The 21940-nt window shown below is 36.6% G+C and overlaps 1 protein-coding gene across 3 annotated transcripts in view; it reads right to left on the bottom strand.

Moving 5' to 3' along the window:
* The window catches only part of LOC128991595 (rho GTPase-activating protein 7), a 298481-nt gene that overhangs the window by 238875 nt on the left and 37666 nt on the right, over positions 1 to 21940 (bottom strand). For all 3 annotated transcript variants that reach the window (XM_054414614.1, XM_054414615.1, XM_054414616.1), the window contains exon 2: positions 9400 to 9438. The gene's annotated coding sequence lies outside the window, so the exon portion shown is untranslated. The remainder of the gene's footprint in view (positions 1 to 9399; positions 9439 to 21940) is intronic.

Below are 21940 nucleotides of genomic sequence, written 5' to 3'. Positions count from 1 at the left end.
GCAGAATTTGGTCGAATCCACTTGATCGATTCATCAGTTCGATTTCAACTCTGGAGCATCGGATACTCTGTTATTACCCTGAAACCGATCTTGGAAGTCCATCCCATTTCGATTGCAATTCTGGAGGCAATCTGAAACCTTTTTATTGTTCGATGAATCGCTTCTGTTTTTAGAGTTCAAAAGATCATTGAAACGCTTCATCGTCCATTTTTAGGAGGAATCATAAGCAAAAACTACACATTTATGAATTTTTTCAAGTATTGTTCAGAAAGTTAAGTTGAAGTTGGTTCTTCAATTTGTTTTTTGTTATTAAAATAATTATACCTTAACATTAAACAACAGCGTATGTGGTTTAAAAATTCAAAATCTACAATCTCCATCTTTATGTTAACAAATAACACAATATTTTACTAAATATAAAAATCATTAAAATGACACGACATTTTTGAGTGGAAATAACAACTCTATCATCACTCTGAATACGCAGAGCAAACCCCATCCGATTTCGATTGCAATGCTAAAAAAAGGAAGTATTTGGATGTTATAGTACACGAGATTCAAAGTTGATTTAATTTATCAAATCCATGTAAAGAGTAAAGTTTGTATTTATTTGACAAGCTCCGTTACAGGCGCCAGGGCGATGAGTTCAACTAGTTAATGAGCTAATCATTGAACAAACAGACAAGTGTTCACCAGATATCTGAGTCAACAGATGATTCAGAGGCTGAGGACAATGTAACACTCTGTAGAGTGTTAAGTTTTATAACCGACTTTTAGTTTTATTCATAAAATCACAGTCGAATGAAATGGGTTTTGTATGGATTTAATTGTTTTGTTTAGCTGCAATTGAATGCACAAAATTATAATTTGGTCTGAAAAACAATTTGGTCTGAGTTACTCATTATTGCAACAACGTGCCTTTAACGTATGCTTATGGAATTTCCGCTATACCAGAAATTTTGCACATAACGGGATTCTTACGAACTGAAATTGTCTATTAGTCTAATTAATGACAAGGGATTACTCTTAGGAATAGCCGGGAGCCAGACGTAAATGTGAATTTTTTAGTTAACCATCTAACCTAAAGGGCTTAAGCTCATAAATCGGTGGACGAGGATCAAATTTGATTATTTTACCATGTAAATCATTACGTAGTACAATAACTTAAATTATGTATTTCATTTCATTTCAATTTCTTTATTCAATAATTGTACATTGTACATTGAATAGTGTCAAATTGATAACCTAGTAAATAGCCTACAGTTGTAAGCTAAAATTACAATGTATACAATCTAAGAAACAACCAAGAAAATCAGGTTAATTGAGGAAACACCTCTTTAATGGAGTAAGGAGCGATTTCTTTAAGATAATTTTTTAATTCCTTTTTTAAATGGATGCTGCCAATGGTTTTTAAATGATTTGGAAGAAAACGTAAAAACCTTCTTCCGTAGGGCACCACCAGGATGAGAAGAGGAATTGGCGTAGAAGCAATGTGTTCACATATCCCGTAGGAACCTCCCAATATCGATGACGTCAGAGGTGGCCGAATCTGCGGCCTCAACTCGCCGGTGCCGAGGCCAAGGTCAAGTGTGATGACATACTGTGGGGAAATGACTACTTGAGTGACCTTGCAGTACAGACCCACCTTCAACCTACATATCGATCGTCTGCAAAATGTCTTCCTGGTTTTATGGCGAACGGTGATAGACTTCTGGAGAGTAGTGTTGATTTATTGTATAGTTTGTGATGCTTTCGGTTAAAATTGTTATGTATTTGCTTCCTATTTTCATGCAGAAAAATCAGATTCGCATCCTTTATTCCTTATTGTATTTTAATACACAATATTAACATTGTTCTCAAAACCAGGGTCCGAAACAAAATCCTGCCACACAAATAGCCGACATAGACGGTCCCTCCTTAACCAAAATTAAGGTATACTTTGCTGAGCTCGCTATGGGACTCTTTTTAACTCTTGGTGTCTAATTGTCTATATTTTTTGCTATATCTTCGCTCTAGATATTTATCTTGCTCATTCCACTAACTAAACTAAGTCTGACACACAAAAGGTTTTTCAATGTCTACACAAGGAAAACATCAACCTAAACACACGCCGTCACTTCTATTTTAGCACTAATAAAATCATTTCCCTCCATCAGACATATACAAAGCGAACCCCTAGCCACGTCAAAAGGGGATATGTTATTTGTCAAAATAGAAAGTTGGGGGTTTGTTTATCTTGAAAGCTACCCTAGGTGTGTCGGCGCCCCAGCCCCACCCTGTTGGCGTCAAAAGCTACTATCTGGGGATCTCGTCCGTGATACGTCTGTCTATGAGACTTCACACTCCGTTCTGCTAGAAGGGCTGGGGTTCGTGGAATATCACCAAGTGCGAAAATGATTCATTTCATCAAAAACATTGCTTGAAGCTAAATAATAATTGTAAATACTGAAAATAAGCCTTAGTTGTTATCAAAGAGGTTATTGTGTACATTTTCCATCACGAATGGTAAAAGCCACACAGAAAGCCACTGTGATCTAAATTGGTCCACTCTTAATCTTACAACAATTACATAAGACAGATTTTATTTATTACCTGCAGTTCTCTGTGTAGTGTTTCTTTTCATGTTTGTCAACTTCTACTGGGTTTTAAATACCAATATTGTCATGTTGTAGACACTTTCTTGCCTGAAGACAGGATCAAAGTCCAGTTCCTATTTCTTCATCAAAACTCATTTCACAAAAAAGTATTTTCAATAAAAGAGGCTTTAGCCGATTTGTTCATACTAATTTGACTAATGTTTTTATTTTGATAATGCTGTTGAGCTAGGCTAGAGTCAAACCAACGAACCTACGAATTCAAGTACAATAGGTTAGGTAGAATTTTTGGCAGCATGAACCGTTGTAATAAATAAGCCTTGTTATAAATTCCACTATTAAAGCATTTCCTTAAAAGACTTACAATTGGAGATAAAAATGTTTTAAAGTTCTAAATATTTTTTCTACAATACTAATGCTTCAGAGATCGAACGAAATAAAGATGTTTTAAAGCATTCTGTATAGCTGCGACATCCTTTGAACTCATGCTTTATACCCACAAATCAAACATCACTTCCTACACCAACACTTAATGCACAGCCATTCTTCAAAGCCAGCAGCTTGTTGAACTCTTGATCAAATTTTCTTCCTACACAGATGGCACAAAACGGCATATTTTTGCATACCGGGTCCGCTTCGAGAGCAGCAGCCACAGTATTCAGATGGCCGTGGAGATGTATCAAACAGCTGATACAATCTGACAAGCCCTCCAAAACAACAACCACCAATTACCAGGGATCTGTGGCAAATCCTACAAGACCTGTGTTGTAATTACATATCGTGGCTAGTTTAAAATCATTTAGATAACATCAACGCGTGGTATCGGATATGTCAAGTTTCTATATCCAGTTTCCAAACGAGGCGTAAGTGTTTTACGTGTTTTGCGCCACTTAAACAGTCGTTATGCGGGACGACACACTTTTGAGTTGTAAAACTGATTTACAGGCAATAGGAGAGTGGAACTGGGTGTTTATTCGCCGGTAATGGGATCTCGCCATTTATACGCTGTTTGTTGACAGTTATCTTGTTGTTGGTTTTTGAAATGTTAAAATTTAACATATTCATAAAAAGGTTCCATTTCATATCCTAGATATAAAATACTCACAAGCCATAGGCAGTGTTTCTCATAATCTTGAGTATCAAACGTAATTTCATTGGAATTATGTTGCCTTCTTTCCCCCCAAGTTAGCATAAGTGTGAAATAGAAATAATACAATCTGTTTGTTTTTTTTTTCAATGAAAAGTCAATAAACATCAACTGCACGACAAACAATAGGCATGTAAAAGTTATTGCTCGATATAACCATGAAGCACTTCACGGCGAGGTGTGCGAAGATGACAGAGATACGGTGCTGGAGGCTCCAGCTCCAGTGATCGTGCTGTTCCAGCGACCTACACCAAGGCCAACATGTGCGGCTAATATCTCAATGGTAACCGGAGAAAACGATTAATCACGCTTTTATTGAGCATTACTTGAGGAAAACGATTGTTAGAAAATACTTATAGTATCACTTTACTGGCATTAACTCTTAACATTCAGTATTCTTTTCGGGTGCTATACATTTCTATAAGTGTACAACCACTATTAATATGAAAATCTGGTGAATAAGTGGCCCAACAAATATTTCTTCAGGAACTTTACGTAACAACAAAAAAGTTTTTATTGTCGTGCTGAATTTGAATAGGAGTGTTAAAATTGGATGTTATACCTTTTAACAATTGTATATGCTGGCATGAAACTTCTTGGCAGATAGTATATCAATGGTAAAAAGGTATGCAGTCATCTTTAGAAGGTTATCAGATTTATATGAGTTAATTCCTAGAAGATAACGCTGGAAATCTAGTGTATGAACCAATACGGCTACAAATATTCTTAAAAAGCAGATCACTGACCTAAAGGACACATTGACGATCCGAACCGGTTATATTAAAGAACCTTCAGAGAATATACCAGAAAAGCGAATAATAATTCTGCAGTTACCTCAGGGTACACGGCTCAAAATAGTAGCATTGACTAGGTATATAAATTCAATGATAGTAGTTAACTCATCTGAGATGTACGATATACAGAGTCAGTTCGCAAGGATGATCAGTTCTATCAGAACGTCCTTGGTATCAGCACCTGGCAGTAGGAATGTGAAATGTCGCCATTGTCTTTCATGAGTCTCTGGAATACCAGTAGTCACCTCATCTGAGGTGTACGATAGACAGAGTCGGTTCGCAAGGATGATCAGTTCTATCAGAACGTCCTTTAGTCTCAGCACCTGGTAGTAGGAATGTGTCAGGTCGCCATTGTCTTTCATGAGTCTCTGGAATACCAGTAGTCACCTCATCTGAGGTGTACGATAGACAGAGTCGGTTCGCAAGGATGATCAGTTCTATCAGAACGTCCTTGGTCTCAGCACCTGGCAGTAGGAATGTGAAATGTCGCCATTGTCTCTCAGGAGTCTCTGGAATACCAATAGTCACCACATCTGAGATGTACGATAGATAGAGTCAGTTCGCAAGGATGATCAGTTCTATCAGAACGTCCTTGGTCTCAGCACCTGGCAGTAGGAATGTTAAATGTCGCCATTGTCTTTCATGAGTCTCTGGAATACCAATAGTCACCACATCTGAGATGTACGATAGATAGAGTCAGTTCGCAAGGATGATCAGTTCTATCAGAACGTCCTTGGTCTCAGCACCTGGCAGTAGGAATGTTAAATGTCGCCATTGTCTCTCAGGAGTCTCTGGAATACCAATAGTCACCACATCTGAGATGTACGATAGATAGAGTCAGTTCGCAAGGATGATCAGTTCTATCAGAACGTCCTTGGTCTCAGCACCTGGCAGTAGGAATGTTAAATGTCGCCATTGTCTCTCAGGAGTCTCTGGAATACCAATAGTCACCTTGGACCTTGGAGCGACCGCGACACCGCGGATACGCAAAGAACCTTGGGGAAACTGTGACAAAAAGATACTTGTTAAAGTTCACTAAAATATAGTGACCCAAATCAGAATGCGGAATTAGGTGTGAGACTTATGAGCTGATGTTATAATACCGAGACCACTTTACATATCGAGTTTACTAGGGAAGCAACAATGCCTAAAGCTAATTACTAATTGTAAAATACAAGACAAGAAATTGCAAAATCATTTACCCAGAATTATATGAATATCACTGAGCCACGTGTTGAATGTTTTCCACGGTTGACATCGTTGGAAGGACAAGATCAAATTCACACTAGCGGAAATGTAACTACAGAAATCACAACATGTTTGACGGCTTTCGACACGTCCTCATTTCCCTGTTTGCAGTGTAGCGTCTATTTCAGTATCGGAAGGGAAGTTTGTGCGACACATGCACACGTGTGTTGACGTATCCTGCAGATGCGCCACAGTGCCACATGGAGCGTCGAGAGCTCTCAGAGGCATTAGCAAACCAGAGTGCAAGTCAAACATGGAGAAAATCACCCACTGGGTATTTCACTTCAGCTCACACTACATGACAGTCAAGTTGGGGATAATTTTATCACATAAAGTTCCAATGTCCTGCATGCCAATACATCGTATACCCACAAACTTGAACAGCAGAGTAAATAATCCACCCAGGATAGATTTTTTCCCTCTATGTTGGGTCGTATCAATCATTCAGATTTGATGTATTTTCTAAACTGAGTCTTTTAAAGCTATATTAACACTGCTTGTTATCTTTTGAAATACTGACAAAGCATCGTAAATCCAAATTAGTTTTTATCACGCTGTAGCCAGCATGAACTACTCCTCTATCACCAGTAGCCTAGTCATACAACTGCGTCATAATAATAACTCAAATCATTAAACGTTTGCAGTGTGTGTTTGAAACCTTCGATGGTAGCCATAACTTTTGATAGCTAAAGGAAACGACAGTAAACCCTTTAAAACTAGTATTGTACATACCAATGTATGTGTTCCTAGTCAACTAGTCAACCCCCTAGCGCTAGCAAACGAACAACTCCCGAAATAAGATAACACCTTAGGTAAAGGTATATTTAAGATTTACTTTACATTAAGACACGTTAAGTTCACTAACACATCGCATCTGATATAAAAAACAAAATAAGTCATTCACAGAAAAGTATTTTTTTTAAAACATGTAGGACCCAATCTACTGCCTTGAGGCAGTCCTGGGCGTCTCCAGATTGCCCAAACAAAGAATTATCAGACTCGTGTCTACGGTTTGTTTTATGGCAGCGCCGAACAAACTGAGTTGTAGGGACAAGTCATTAGTTCAAAGATGTGTCCGCCCTTATCAGCATCAACAAGAGAGGAACTTAACACATTCCTCGTCGGTGGGAGACTTAATAGGCAGGATTAGACGGACGATCCTTATTTGACTTAGATTGTCGGGTAGGCTAATTTGTTAAGGTAAAAGGAACAAACACTCCATAATCACGGCCCGGGAACAATAAAAGAGCGCCCTCTAGGAGGTGTCAAGATGTACCCAAAGGAGATTGGCTCTGGTGTCAGAATAGATCCTGGTTACAGGATAGGTATTGTAATTCTGAGGCCTGTTTTGATATGTGTTTAGTTTTGATGAAAACAAGCGTAATGGTCTGGACTAAATGTTCTCTACCATTTTAAGGTATATTCTACAATGTGTGGTTTGCACTTTAGTCATAAGTATTATATGCAGTTTATATGATTACAAATTTTGTTCAATGACAAACCCTAGACAGTACCCAGCAAAACTCTTCTTCATCAAGTATAGAAGTATCTTTAAGATCAACCGTCTAACTTCCAGGATGTTCAGATATTGCATTTAAAACACATACATATGGATTCTAAATACTGTGTTTAATTCCTAAGCTAATGGCGTTGAAATGGAAAAAAATGAATATAAATTCACCATAGAAACTACGAAACATCTAACGACTCTCCGATTTTTAAAATCGCATTGATATATCCCCACCAATTACCCCACAGCTATAATCGCCTAACGTCTTTTACACCGTTCATAAAACTTGTGTATTTTGGACACCGTTTAGCAGCCATTTAGGAGCGGCTGTGGCCCCCCATGAGGTCAACTCGTGACCTTGAGTCAGCTGATCACAGTGCCTCTGCTAATGGGAATTGATGGTTTGTGTTTGTCCGATCAAGCTTGGGTGGCCAGCGGTAATGGACCCACAGAAGATACATCCCGGTTGAAATGATGATGGATGATTACAAGGATTGCCCATTAATTGAAATCTCGGATTTTATCTCTATGCTTGCTGAGTCTGAATATTGTTGAACACATCGATAAAGGTGGATCATGATAGGTAAGAAGCTTTTTGATAGTTCCAAACAGAGCTCAGCTGTCTTTTGATCATTCGGCTTTCCGTAGCCTATAAGGGGCTGGCTATAGAAACAGCTGATCATAGTAATTTGTTTTTATTCATTCAACAAATTATCATTCACTCCTTTTCACCCTTATGCACTTTGGTGGCGTCGTATGAATCTAATATGTAGTACAAGTGGATGGGGATTTTCGTTTGATATCGATACAGCAAACCAACAAAAGATTACATAGATGGATACGTAATATTGCTAGTGCTCACCTTAAAATTAAAAGTTTGCTATTTAAGGCAATGAAAGAGATAATAACTGAACCACTCTGTTATTCGGCTATTAATCATTTCTGTTTTCTCTGAACAGAACAAAGTTTAAAAGGCCTATTAAAGGTTGCAAAGTAAGACCGTCCCTTGTGAAATTTGCTTAAAACCTCAAAGATAGAAAACCCACAATGTCCTATAAATAGGCCTTACAGTAATGACTACCTATAATATTTGGCTGATACAACGTTATGTCAACGTTATTAAAAGGAGAATCAGTGGATACTTTATGCACCATAATAAACATTTTTCATATAATTGAGGCTGCAAGATGGTGGCTTTTTACGGCAAACCTTAGGACGAAGCTTAAGAAACTTAAATCTATGAGTTCACCATTAAATCAGTAGTTACCCAGCCATCTTTCAACTACACACAGGAACATCTCTTCCCTGATGCAATGTGTAATGTGACAACAGTGCACCAGCTGCAGCGGGGCCGGGACCGCACGGAACAGTGTTTGTAAATAGAACACTTCTGTAAACATATTAACACTTTCATAGAGGTAGTGTAAAGTGTAATAGCCCGGCATTAGAGAGAAAACCACTCAAACCGAGCAAGTTCAATGACTGCGCGTATTTTGAGCTTTTGAGGTTGCTTCGTTATTTTGTGATGCTTTTAACCAGTACTTTAACCTTTTGTGATCCAGCTCCAAATGATAATCGATGTAATATTATTTGAGTTTTATAGATTATTTTACGGAAAAGACCTTTTGAACAGTACGATTCTTTTTTTTCCTGACATAAAAACCAATAAGGACCGTTTACCCTCTTATTCGAGTGCGCACTTTTGTGTGGCAGCGATAGGAGATACAATTGAAAGATGTACCATAACGATGTTAACATTCAAACTAAATGAATTGATAAATAGTGGAGTTTTTTAAAAACGCGGGTTTTCGTACAAGGATTGTGTATAGGTTTGGTTTTTTTAAAGTCAAAACTCATTAAACTGTTATTGGTAACTTCTTGATCCTCAAATTTGGAATCCACCATTCCCATCCTCTTTTAATTTCATTACAATTTTCCAAAGTAACTTTACATATAATTTCAGTCTATTAAGCTGGTTCAAAACACGTCAATAGGATACGAGGAAAGCTTAACTGCCTCAGTCAATAGCAAGTTGATAAACCTCGCCCGTTATCAGAGACAATACGCTGTACGTCGTGTTATCAGTAGGCTTTAAATGTTACTTACGTAATCCTCACGACCTTGACGCTGTGGCGGGAGTGTCATCTGAAACAAACACCACACTATTACACCACTAAACTACCACAGGTATATCATTACTGTACCACAATATTACCACTATACCACCATATCACAATATCATCATGAACAAATTTTTATTAAGATCAATTTTCCCACTGAATTACTTGCAGTTAACTATCAGAACTATGTTAATGTTCAGTAATGATTTGTCAACAACCTAGCAATATCACCTCAAAAATAAAACAAAATCTAAACTTTCTATAAGACAAACCTGTTAGAAATGATCACGAACTACTCGATCTGAGACGGTAAGTGACAAACTCAATCAAGAGGTAAATTCTACAACGTCGAAAAATGTACTGACCATACACATTTTACACTATCATGAAAGTAACAATGTAAGTAGCTTAATTTTAGTATTACAATAACATTGTGATAAACCTACAACGACATTATCCCAATAACACGACGAAAGTTAACTTTATCGCAGAGAAAATATTGAAATATTAAAAGATTTGGTTGAGTTTTTTTACATTAAGATATGTAACACAAACACTAGTCATAGTTCCAGTGATCAAAGGAAGCGGTTCTTGTCAATATTTGATCAACCAAAGAGTTCCATAACAGGGTCAAAGTAAAAACTCCAGAACAATATTAATGGTTATTTTGTGGCAAACAGTATTGTAATAAGCTTGAAAAATGCATATTTTTTATAACATACTTAATAAACGCGTTTAACGCAATAAATGAGGTCATCTTTGGTATTCGACTGTTGGTGTGTTCTAAAACAATAGACAATTTAAACAGCATTACTTTTGTTAATAAATGCCGTTTAGATTGTACCCACAAGTTTTTGAACTACACAAATAGGCTAATTTATTTATTTAAAATCTCTAATCTCAATTTATACACAAATTTGTAAATTTAATGAATTAGCTACACAAAGTAAATCAAATAAGTTACCTAATTCACAAATCCATACAAAACAATCTAAAATTGAAACCATCCAACACAATGATTCACTTTCACAAACTACCAACGATAAAACAATCTTACAAGTCGATTCTGATACTTCTAGGAACCGGAAACACCACTCCCCAACTCAAAAGTAATATTACCAAATATCCTCAGATCGTAGCATGTTTATTTACCGCAAGACAAAGCAAGAGTTCACAGACGTTTCTAGGCCAGTTTCGTTGCGAAAGCTCGCTCGGTTTGGTGCTTTATAGAGGGTCCGGAGCCCTGCTGACACGTTTATGGTTCAATCCACTCCCCAGGAGATACTGGCGAAACTAAAACCTTTCTAGAGTCCGTAAAACTTTATTGGATGACAATATTTTAGACTCGTTTAGTTTCAAGACTGTCTGAAGTGAACTCGCAGTTTAAACTAGTTTAGGGGACAACATGTGAGTGTTGGCCGTTGTAGCTAATTTATTTCAATTAAATCTTTCATGAAGTTCCACCATTTTATTAGGTAACCATATTAAGTTCGTCATGACGCGAAAAACGTCCTTCAATGTGTATGTTTCAAGTATATTACAGCATATTCGATTGGACCAGATGAGTGGTTGATATAGATCGTCGTTGTAGCTTTTTTTTGTACCTATCTCACCTATCTATTATTATAAAATAGTATATTACGTTACTAGTCCTGAAAATAAGTGTTTACCGGACGAGCGTGGTCGTTCCCGTGCGAGACATGTCGATTACGGGATTACCATACGAGTCCGGTAAACACATTTTGGACGTGCGATAGTTTATGCCTTGCTACTAAATCTGTACAAATCCTTATATATTACCACCAAACCAACTAAAGGACTAATAATCACTAGTCAGAGGTTATGTTTTTGTTTATAATACAGCATAATAAAGTTCGTCAAAATAGTGTAGTGTGGCGTAAAAGATGTTTTGTATGTATGTGTTGCCGCCTTGTAAATGTTTACATATTGAAGATTGTTCAGAGAATTGTTTCGTTGCAATAGTGAGGACATTCACCTAAAATAATACCACAGACAATGGAATAAACCATTAAAGTATTATATTGTCTGTGATAATACTGTGCCAGTTCTATTAATAAAGTTTACATAATACAAGATAGACTCGAAGAGTAACTCATCAAACTTGTTTTTCAGAGTGATAATACAAAATAAAAAGTGTATAAAACGATAGTTACCAAAATATTTCAACATTGATTCTTCGTAGTATTAACAAACGGCTATTTAAAAAAAATGAACTATTAACACACTTAACACAGTAAGCTCCATTAAGCTTAAAGCTTAATCAGAAACAAAAACAAACAACAAAAGCAAATAATGTGTTTATAACTCTAGTATCAGGTGGTTTGGTAAAAATCGAAAATACATAATTCATAAGGAATTAAAAATATATTGATAAAAGGGGAAAAAAATGTATACTATCTCAAATTTAGACCAAATGTTGTTTAAATTTAAGTTTTAGTGAGTTTTCTCAAGCTGTCTTAATTTTATGTCTGATGTGTCTTTAGCTAATTTTCTCATACCTTTTTAGTGAATAACACAAAATAAATCAATGGATATAATTATTAACTTGTCTTAATCGATTACTTAACTTAGTTTAGTGTATAAAAAATATTTTGTAGCACTTCAACTTTTGTTAGTTACTAAAGTTAAGCAACAGCACTAAGTAATTATCCTATGTAATTTGTCACCATTTGAACATGTGGCAACACACGTGTCGGGATAATTTGTTCACCGAAGGTTTTATGGGTGTAAAACTGGGTGCTAATAACAGTATTTGGCCCAGTTTAGGGCAAGAAAATAAACCCGAGCTCAAAACGCCGACCACCAGCTGAATACTAATTCTACTTTAATAGTAGCGCAGTTTCTAATGATGATTGCATATTAAATATACGTTTCAACACATAGCTGACACCAACTATCGATGGTATGTTTATAGTTTATACTAGAATTAAACCACGTCTTTCATTGGAGAAGTTCTGTCCAACAATCAATTTCCAAATGTGATTAAATTATGGCTGTAAACTACTGAAATAACAGTCAAATAATATACTTTGATATTTCCAAATTTGGAGAATGCTTTACTGTTATTGGCTCTATTAACTAACACAATTACTTAGAGTAAGAATATACATATTTTTCGAAGTAAATTCTCCAACTCGTTAAGGGCTTGTTTTCCTTGTAGAGTAAACATGCATACGCTGATTGAATTCTAATCGATTCCTCATGGAAATGCCGTTGCTAGTGTTTTCCTTGTTCTTCAAGTTTCCATTCAATGCATGATGTAGAATCATGTAATGTTTATGTTTGAATCTTAAAGGTCTGCTAACTATTATAATCACGTAAATCAAGATTTACCGAGAAAATGACTAAATACCAAGCAACAGATTCTTCGATTTTTACAAATAAAATTGATCAAGTATTTTTAAAGAACAAATATGACTATGATTGCTAATGTACTCCAGGAAACGCAGAATTTGTCAAAAGAGAGAAATGTATTTGAGTAATTAGTAACGAATTTTAAGTTAAGATAAAACTTGCGTGTAGCTTGCTTGGGGTAGTTCTTGCCTTCAATCTGAAGTTCGATAGTACAATTCCAATCGAGATAAATTAATGATGATGTGGATGTTAGATACTATTGTGCTTTCCCTTACGAAATAAAAAAAAAAACGTATAGCTAGTTATACAAAAATAAACACAAATGAACACTAGTTTTGCTACAGAATTGAATATTAATAGTCAAAGATTGAATGCATGACTCATAAGAAACATTGTGAAGAGTGATCAAAAAACAATTGGTTCATTTGATTCTTCAAACCATCCAAAAATGTTTGTGGAATCGACGATCGTCCAGTGACTTGGTGGACACTTAGGACTCCGCTGAGAGAGTGTTGGACCTTAACAACATGTTAACATACCATAATACAACTAGATTAGTCATCCTAATGGAACAGCTGAAGCCAATTTTATTGTTAGTTCTGTACGTCCAACTATAGAGGTTATGTTTTGTTTACAATTTGTTTCTTGTTATTGCAGTCATTTAAAACCTCGTTTAACCTAATAAAACGATATAATCATAAACAATAACTGGTCTCCTAGTTATATAACCAAATAGTAAAGCACAAATCATGAAAATAATCCTAAAATAATAGAAACAAAATGTTGTCTACACTAGCGATCAGTGTGGACGTACATGAACTAGACTCAAAAAACAAGCTTCAAAATTTACAATGGGATGAGGAGTCTGTCCAAATCCAATAACGTTAATCACGCAGTACGACGGTTGTGTTGAGGTTGGTTATCCGAGCCATGAGGCAACCGAAAAGCAAGTCAACAAACCCGTACATCTGTCAGCTGTGTTGAGATATCATCTGGGCTGTGCATCACCAACTGTATCGCTTACAAGGCCGCTGTGATCATATCTCAACTACACGGTGGTTGGTTGTATCTTTGTAACGTTTCATTTGTCGTTTAACGGTTTCGTCCAGTGACACTAGATTGTGGTTCGACGATTCTGTTTAGATTTTTATCGTTCGTCGAGTAAGACTTGACATTGTAGACTTCTGGTTACTACTCTTCCAATTGTCACAGCCACAGTGGGACTTGATGCAACCCATTAAGCGACCCCGTGATTCTACCACGTACCACTTGATATACCCAGTCTCGTTTGGCCAGTTAGTGTCCTCCAACTTTGACCTCTGACCTGTCTACTAAAGAGCTTGGTCACCTTCTAACAATCCTGACTCACTTGTATGCGTGTGCCACAATAGTGCGTAGAAAAGTATGATATCCACACAAAATTTCTAGTTTAATTTTTAGTAAGTAGCCAAACAAACTATCTACAAATGAACTAAAATTTTAATGTTACAATGTAACACCACCAAGACATATACATGGTCAATATTTCGAGAACTTTTATTTTCAAACAGGACATCACTTATAGAATTGTAGTAAGTTTCTTGTGGATGAACCATAGGTTAAATTTAGGCTCATTCGACAAATCAACAAAATTCGTTCCACATACGTAAAATTGGAGATACCTGAAATGTATTACGACAAATCAGTATAACAACATATTCAACCTCTACTCAATGAAGTAAACGTCCTTACAGTTAACCCCTCCTTACAGTTACAGCCTTACCCAACTTCGACGATCACTGAGAAACGTCCTTACATCCTTCTGTTCACCATATTTGCTACGTAAAGCGACGGCTAGGGAAGGAGTAGTGACCCCCAGGTCCTGCATATTTATCACTCATGTTTAAGTATGAAACGCATAACTGCTTGGCAAACGGCGCCGCACAAGATCCAACCCGAGAGCTGAGGATAAGTGAATTACCTACCTTTCTCTAAATGTTTACCTCTGAGTGGAAACTGTGCTGGGTTTAGAGGAAAAAACCTCCGTGAAAGCTACGAAGTTTAACCTTTGACTATTGATAGAAGTAAACATAACTTTCCGATGCTAAAGTCGTGGCCAGTTTAAATTACATTGATTGATGTAATTCAATCAATTGATGAAGTTGAATTGAGCTACCAGCATAGTGTTGTTGTTATTTACTTATTTCTCGAATACGCATTTAATTTTTTCTCGAACTTGCAAACTTTATAGCTAAGCCAAACTGAAATGATGCCTTTTTGTAAACTATAGCTTCATCTGTATCGTATCAAACACTAGGTGTAGAAAGGAATAGCTACATCAGCTTGTCCATAAAGTTAGGATGTGTACTTCTGTATCCTAAAGTCAGCGGTTTAAAATTATTAAGTAACGCTATAACCACGAACTACATTAAAATTTCAAGAAATAGGTCAACTGAAAATTGAGTTTTGTATTACAGTACCTATTTTGTATAAGTCCTATGAGCTTAGATTTTCAAAGGACTATAATCCAACAAGGTTGTTTGATAAACGTTTAAGTAAGTTAACTTACCCACTAGCACTAGACATAGTAAAATCCAGAAACCATATCAAATCTTATAAGTGAACTTTTGCAGTCCGTGTAAAGAGTTAACAGAAACCAAAGTGCTTTCTGCTTCTTGATGTGATCTAATTTCTCTTAGTGACCCAACATTGATTATTGAATTTGTTTAAGCAACCCACACAATGGAAATCGTATCCCTGATAGAAACCAACCGCCACGCGCAGATGTGCATTCCAGAGTGGCTATAAAACCCGGCGACTTTTATCACGATTTTAGTGTCACCAAAAAACACGTTCTAGAGGATTTCGGCAACTCTAATCTCCTGTGACCAATTCTAAATGCCCCCTAATGGCGATGAGAGCTTGTGGAGAGGGGGGCGGCGAGATGAGAGGACATTGTGGTCAAAACTGATGCACGAGTCTGCTATTAGAGCTTGGTCATCGGCACACCTGATCATGGCCAGAGAGAGACTACTGCTAAAATAATAACTATGCAAAACGGTATTACCTTACAATTCTTGTTGAGGATGAAACAAGAAACATGAACAATAAGGAAAAGAAAAAACTGGTAGTTGCGCTTCCACAGAGAAAGCCTCTCTTTTCTGTGACATCTTACTGATGAATCTTGGTATTCGAAAGATGACAACTTTGTTGGACGTTTAGGGGTTATCTGAAACTGAAGTGATGAAACATGGATATTTATTTATCCAAAGTTACAAAACTGACGTTTCAGCTACGTTGCAACACAGAAAACATACTAAACCTACTACTAAAAATTGGGTAATAGTAGTATGTTTTCTGTGGTTGCAGCAATCTCCGTCGCCAGATAAAACTGAACAGCGACGCGGTCATCTCACGAATACCAATATTCGAAAATAATAATTTTACGTCAAGACATTAAACCAATGTAAAACCAAATAGCTCCAAATAGCTTAACAGAAATATGTTAAACCCGACCTTGGTGGAGCGAAGATGTATTTTAAGTTGTAACTCACTATACTTCGATCACGATACTTTCAAGACGACAAATGCGAGAATCAGGTGAAGCTGGTGAAACTGTGTCTCAACCTGAACCAACCTGATAACATGTTCATCTATCTATCCCTCGCTAAGCCGCACCTCCAGCTGGTCGATTGAGATACAAACTGTGACACAATCGCGAGATCACACCCGGAGGCGAAGTTGCGCCACGACTTCGGTGTGTTTAGTCTGTTCGTGTACGCTTGTTTGTGCGTGTGCGTGAATTTGATGGTTGCGTGCGTGATGCTAAGTACACGCAGGTGCACTTTCAAACTCTCTTTCGGGTCCAACTTTTATTACTAATGGAAGAGAGTCACACTTTTCAGCTTAACGTTCTGAAGTAACAACAATGCAACAATAGAAACAGCTGATCTTTTTAACATTATTTTTGTAACCATGTTACCTCTAAGTACTGTAACCTCCCAATTTTCTATTTTACTTTGATTTAAGATGTGACAGAGATATTCTTAAGTTTACGATAGAAGTACTGTAAGTCCTTGCCGTTCGACTTACTTCAAAAGTGTGCGTTTTCGATCCAAGTTTTGGACATTTACAGCAGGGCAATCGGTCGGTGGCTAGATTGCGCATTTTCATTTTGGCTACAGACTATAACATGGGAATAGGATGTCTAATTTTACCCAACTACTGGTTTAATAGAACTTTGTCGAGTTATAACGCAGCAATTTTAAGAGCTGATTTGATAGTTCATCAACACACAGAGCAATGTTAACGTCGTAAACACTCGTTGCTCATTTCTTACATTTGTTATGATGGGTGCTCACCATCATATTCCTCGAGCAAAGCCCAGTTCTCGCTTACCCTGATAGCTAAGCTCGGTCACCAGCCACTATGGTCGGATCTGTGTGAAGGACGTTTCCGACATGTTTATCACCGTACTACAGCTAATGAGGACGCGCCGTGGAAACTCAGCCATTGTTTGGAACAGGATACGTCACGTGACCCGCCCCGTGACGTCATGTGACGGTGACGTAAACAGCGTCACGGTGAGCATAACCATACCTTAGCGCGATGGTGGGAATTAGAGATGTCACTTGGAAGATCAAAGGTGAGGTTGGCTTACGCAAAGACGTGACATCAGAGAGACTTTCAATGGTTTGCAATTGTACTTACTGATGTTTTTATTAGTGGATTAAAAGGTCGGGATATGGGCTTTGATGCTACATTTATTTAGTTGCGTTTGTTCAAATAACGTATGAGTAAAGGTCAGTGGCGAAATGATCTTCAATTTTTCTAACTTGAGTAATTGTGCATAAATCAGTATTAATTGCTGTAGGAGCTTCGGAGGTGCAGGTACATTTAAAACCAATTACCTGTACAGGGTTATTACAAATGATGTTCCTGATTTTGATTATAAATATTATTGGGTTAATTTGTTTCAAGACTATTTTAGTTGGTACCATTGGAAAGAAAAACTCACAAAGTTTCGTTTACATTGGTTTGAGCGCATATCAGCTGTTTGTCAAGTCAATTGTTGTAAGTGTTGTGTAATGGCCGAATTTGAAGGCAGGAAAGCTTTTTGCCAGTTGGAATATTACATTAACCAATCTGTTATTAGTGTGGAACGACACTTTAGAACCAGGTTTAACGATTATCCTCCTAGTAACCACTATATTGGCAAGTGACACTTGAAATGTGAGAGAAATGGCTGCATTTGAATGTTACTTGTAGTAGGGCTGAACTTAACAATGTGCTGGCTGAGATACGGAACGAGCTCGGTGGTCCGAATAATGACACACCCCTGAACTGGCCTACAAGATCTCCGGACATCACCCCCTGATTTTTTTCTTGTGGGGATACATCAAAGATAAGGCGTACACACCACCATTATCAGATAGCATACTTAAGGTCCAGCAACGGATTACCAATGCTATCGAAACAATAGACCTAGACACACTTTTCAAAGTCTAGCAAGAGCTTGACTACATTATTGACATCTATCGTACCACAAGGGGTTCCCGTGTCGAGCATTTACAGTTCTGTGTATCTGTGTCAAAACTTTTTGAGTTGTTCAAAAGTTGTAACTATTTTATTTCTTTGTATAACAAATAAAACTATATTTCAGGTATGTATGAAATCATGAACATAATTTGTAATAACCCTGTATTTTTAATACACATAACTAAAATATCTAAAGCTGTACTTTCCAAATGTAGATTTTTTAAGTTTGGTACACTTTTTACCATCCCTCCGAAAACAAGAACAAATCATTAATTTCAATGTAAACATTTAAATTATCAAACAATGTTATGTTATTTCACTCCCTCTCTCGTACTGAGAGTTCAAATTAAAAGTCCCTAAGAGATGTTAACACTATAATTCAAGTTTCAAGATACTTAGTTTCCCACACAGAAAGTTTCCTGTCACTATTTCGCGCCATTACATTCCCCTGTCAGCTAATGAGCTAGGTTCAACGAAACACATTATCCTCATCGACATACCTTCAAGAAGGCCGCTGACTGGTGACTCATACGTAATTTCGCTCATGTTTAGTCATGACATGCATGGCGAATTTTCCCCTTCGCTCAGGTGATATGAATAATTGCACTGATCTGAGCAATGATTATATTCGCACATACTGACGGATGTTGGGTGGAGACGTATCGTACTTTGTTTCTCTTTGTGTTCTATTTTTACATTTTGTTTATGCTATGCACTACCTAGATTTTTTAAACATTACTGCAGGCTAGGTCTAGTAGTTTGCGGCACAACCAATTAGGTAAAAATCATTGATGATTAGTGGGATTTGAACCCGGAACCTCGGGGATTGGAACCCCGCGCTGAACCTAGACCATTTCACTCCCCAGTACGTTGCAGCGTGTGTGTGTTATCTAGTGCCTAAACTGAGCCCCCGACGTTACAGACTGGGCCAACATAACCAAACCACATCTGTCAACTGTCAGGTGTAGATATCACTTGAGAGCAAACTCGCGCCTACACCTTCTCAACTGATATAGTATGTGCCACAGACACCTTTGGTGTGGTTAGTCAATTAGTGGTTTGTAATTAATTTAGTTTAGTATTTTATTGAGCTTTTTAATGAGTAGCAGAAGATGTAGAGCTTGGCTTGTAGAACCTTGTTTGTACTACGGTATACTTACTTTGCATATAACCATGCTTAATCTTAGATGTTAATCTAAGCATTCTGATGCAACAAAGGTCAGGTGATTGAAAGGACATGATAGGATATTTAATAGAAAAACTGCTAAAAGAATATTTATTTTATTTTTAAATGCTTGCGTGGAGCTGGATGGATGTGTGTGTATACTTTCTGAGGAAATACATAAAACCATAGACTAAGGAGCCAGACTAATTTGAATCAAAAGTAATAAAAGGAGAATTATTTAAACACAAGTTTGACAAACTGACCAAGCTTTTCTATCAAATGTTGTTCAAAGATGTTTGTAACAACAAACCATTCGTAACCTACCTCTACAGCTTGGGTATGCATTACAGCAATATAAACCAGAGAAGTATACCCTAAAAAGAAAACTACAAGAACCCCTAATCTCATGACTGAATATTCAAACAGACATCTCGATATCCAAATAAACCCATATAACTCATAATAATGTATTTAAACTGCAAAATAATTTTACGAGTTTGAAAGTTACATTAGTTCCGAGAAACTTGAGGCACAACAATGAGCCATAACTGTGAAAGTATCCACTGTTGGCGTGCGAGAGTCAAAGTTATCACCTTACTTTGCAAACGATACATCTGCGGATCTCACAGCACCTCTGAGTTTACAACTGTGTTTATCTCAATACTAACGGTTTATGGGATGTGCCATATGTGATGGTAGATCAAACACATACGGATATGGCTCGACTATGGTGCAAGTAATGGAGAAAGCGTTGATTGTTGTAAATGTGTATTATTGAGGAAGAAATCGTTAGTGATATTCATTGTATATGTTGTAACATTGGATTTGCCAAGGATCTATAAAACTAATGAACTATAAAGTGGTTTTAAATTTGTATACAACGTTTGTTGAGGATAAACTTTCTAATTTTCAATATTACCTGCCTTAATAAGATTATATTTCCATTTTGAAATGTTGAATGTGATGGCTGTTTAAAAATAATAAGATCTTAGGTCTATACAACCAAATAGAGATTACTGTTTGAAAGTACTGATTCTCTCTCACATACCAATTTTAAATGGTTATAAGTATTAATATTTACGTTCACGCCATAGTAAAAAAATCTATAAGAGAATATACAACTTCAATAGTACAACACACTAACTGAGGCCAATGATGTCTTCGGATTTCTTCCAAGAGTAATATTGGAAGCAGCTTCTTCAATACAGATGGTATTTCTTATTTAGTGTGAAAAGTCAAAACTGATATTAGACGGAGAAGCAAGGAGTTTTCATATTTAACAAAATTAGTAATGACATTAAAACGTCCCATCCACAAAGGGATAGCAAAAGAAAACACAAAAACAAAAAAGTATATTTGTTGAACTACAAAGTTTATAATAATAAACAGCATTATACACAGCTTAAAATAAAGACACCATAACACCGTAGAAACAGAACTGTTTTACTTTGTTTAAGAACGTTTAGCTGTAAAACTTTAGCTCTAAGTTATGAGCGCATTACTTTAGACAATAAACCAGATGTAAAACTATGTTTAGCAACTGCCAGTAAACATACAACATAGAACATGATACTTGGAACTACAGTTTACCTATACTGCACTAATATTGGATGAACAGTCATAACTCAAGAATAAATACCTTGGGTCCTCAAAGTTATTGATTATAACTTGTGATATAATAAAATATACTGTATCCGAGGACATGTTTCAGCAACGAAATTCTACCATTTTTGGATCCAGTTAGTTACGACACTATCCTATATTTTTGTTTTATAAACTTATTCTCAGTTATGGTTACAATTTTACGTATAAGTTAATGAATTAAAATGTTTGGCTCAACAAATAAAAAAGCAATTAGATGTCTCTACCCCATAATCTCTAGATGGTCCTAAATGAGTAAATATACCTTATGTCGCGGTCGTGGAATATATGTGTAACTTCGTGAAAACTACTTAGACAACTTGAAATCCACCCAAAAACAATATCCCCCAGAACGAACGCTTAACCTAATCTTCAAACTGTTACAGGGTATTCACAAAAGATTTGTCATTAATTTCCATGACTTTCCATGACTATCCATGACCATTTACCATTGATTTCCATGACTCATGAACTTAACTCGAAAATTATAATATAACATACACACACGAATAATACTGCCTAGACATGTTATTTAGCAGAAAATACTGAAATGTGTAATAACAGATAACAATGGAGTACAATAGATACTACAATTAACTAAAACAAACTCAAAAATCATAAAATAATACAACTGTAATAAATTGAATTGTTGAACATTTGTGAAAAATCCTTAAAAATGACCACAACAGTCGGGGTTACGGCTGACTAGAGCATTGAATGGTCCCCTCAAATCCATCCATCATTGGAAATTTCCATGACTTTCAATGACTTCTTGCCTCTTTCCTGACTTCTTGCCTCTTTCCATGACTTCTTGCCTATTTCCATGACT

Source organism: Macrosteles quadrilineatus, unplaced genomic scaffold, assembly GCF_028750875.1.
Source record: "Macrosteles quadrilineatus isolate MER2022 unplaced genomic scaffold, UCM_ALF_1.0 Scaffold_4__1_contigs__length_99947679, whole genome shotgun sequence".
NCBI lineage: Eukaryota > Metazoa > Arthropoda > Insecta > Hemiptera > Cicadellidae > Macrosteles > Macrosteles quadrilineatus.
Note: the sequence above shows the minus strand (reverse complement) of the source record. Positions and strands in the feature narration are given on the sequence as shown.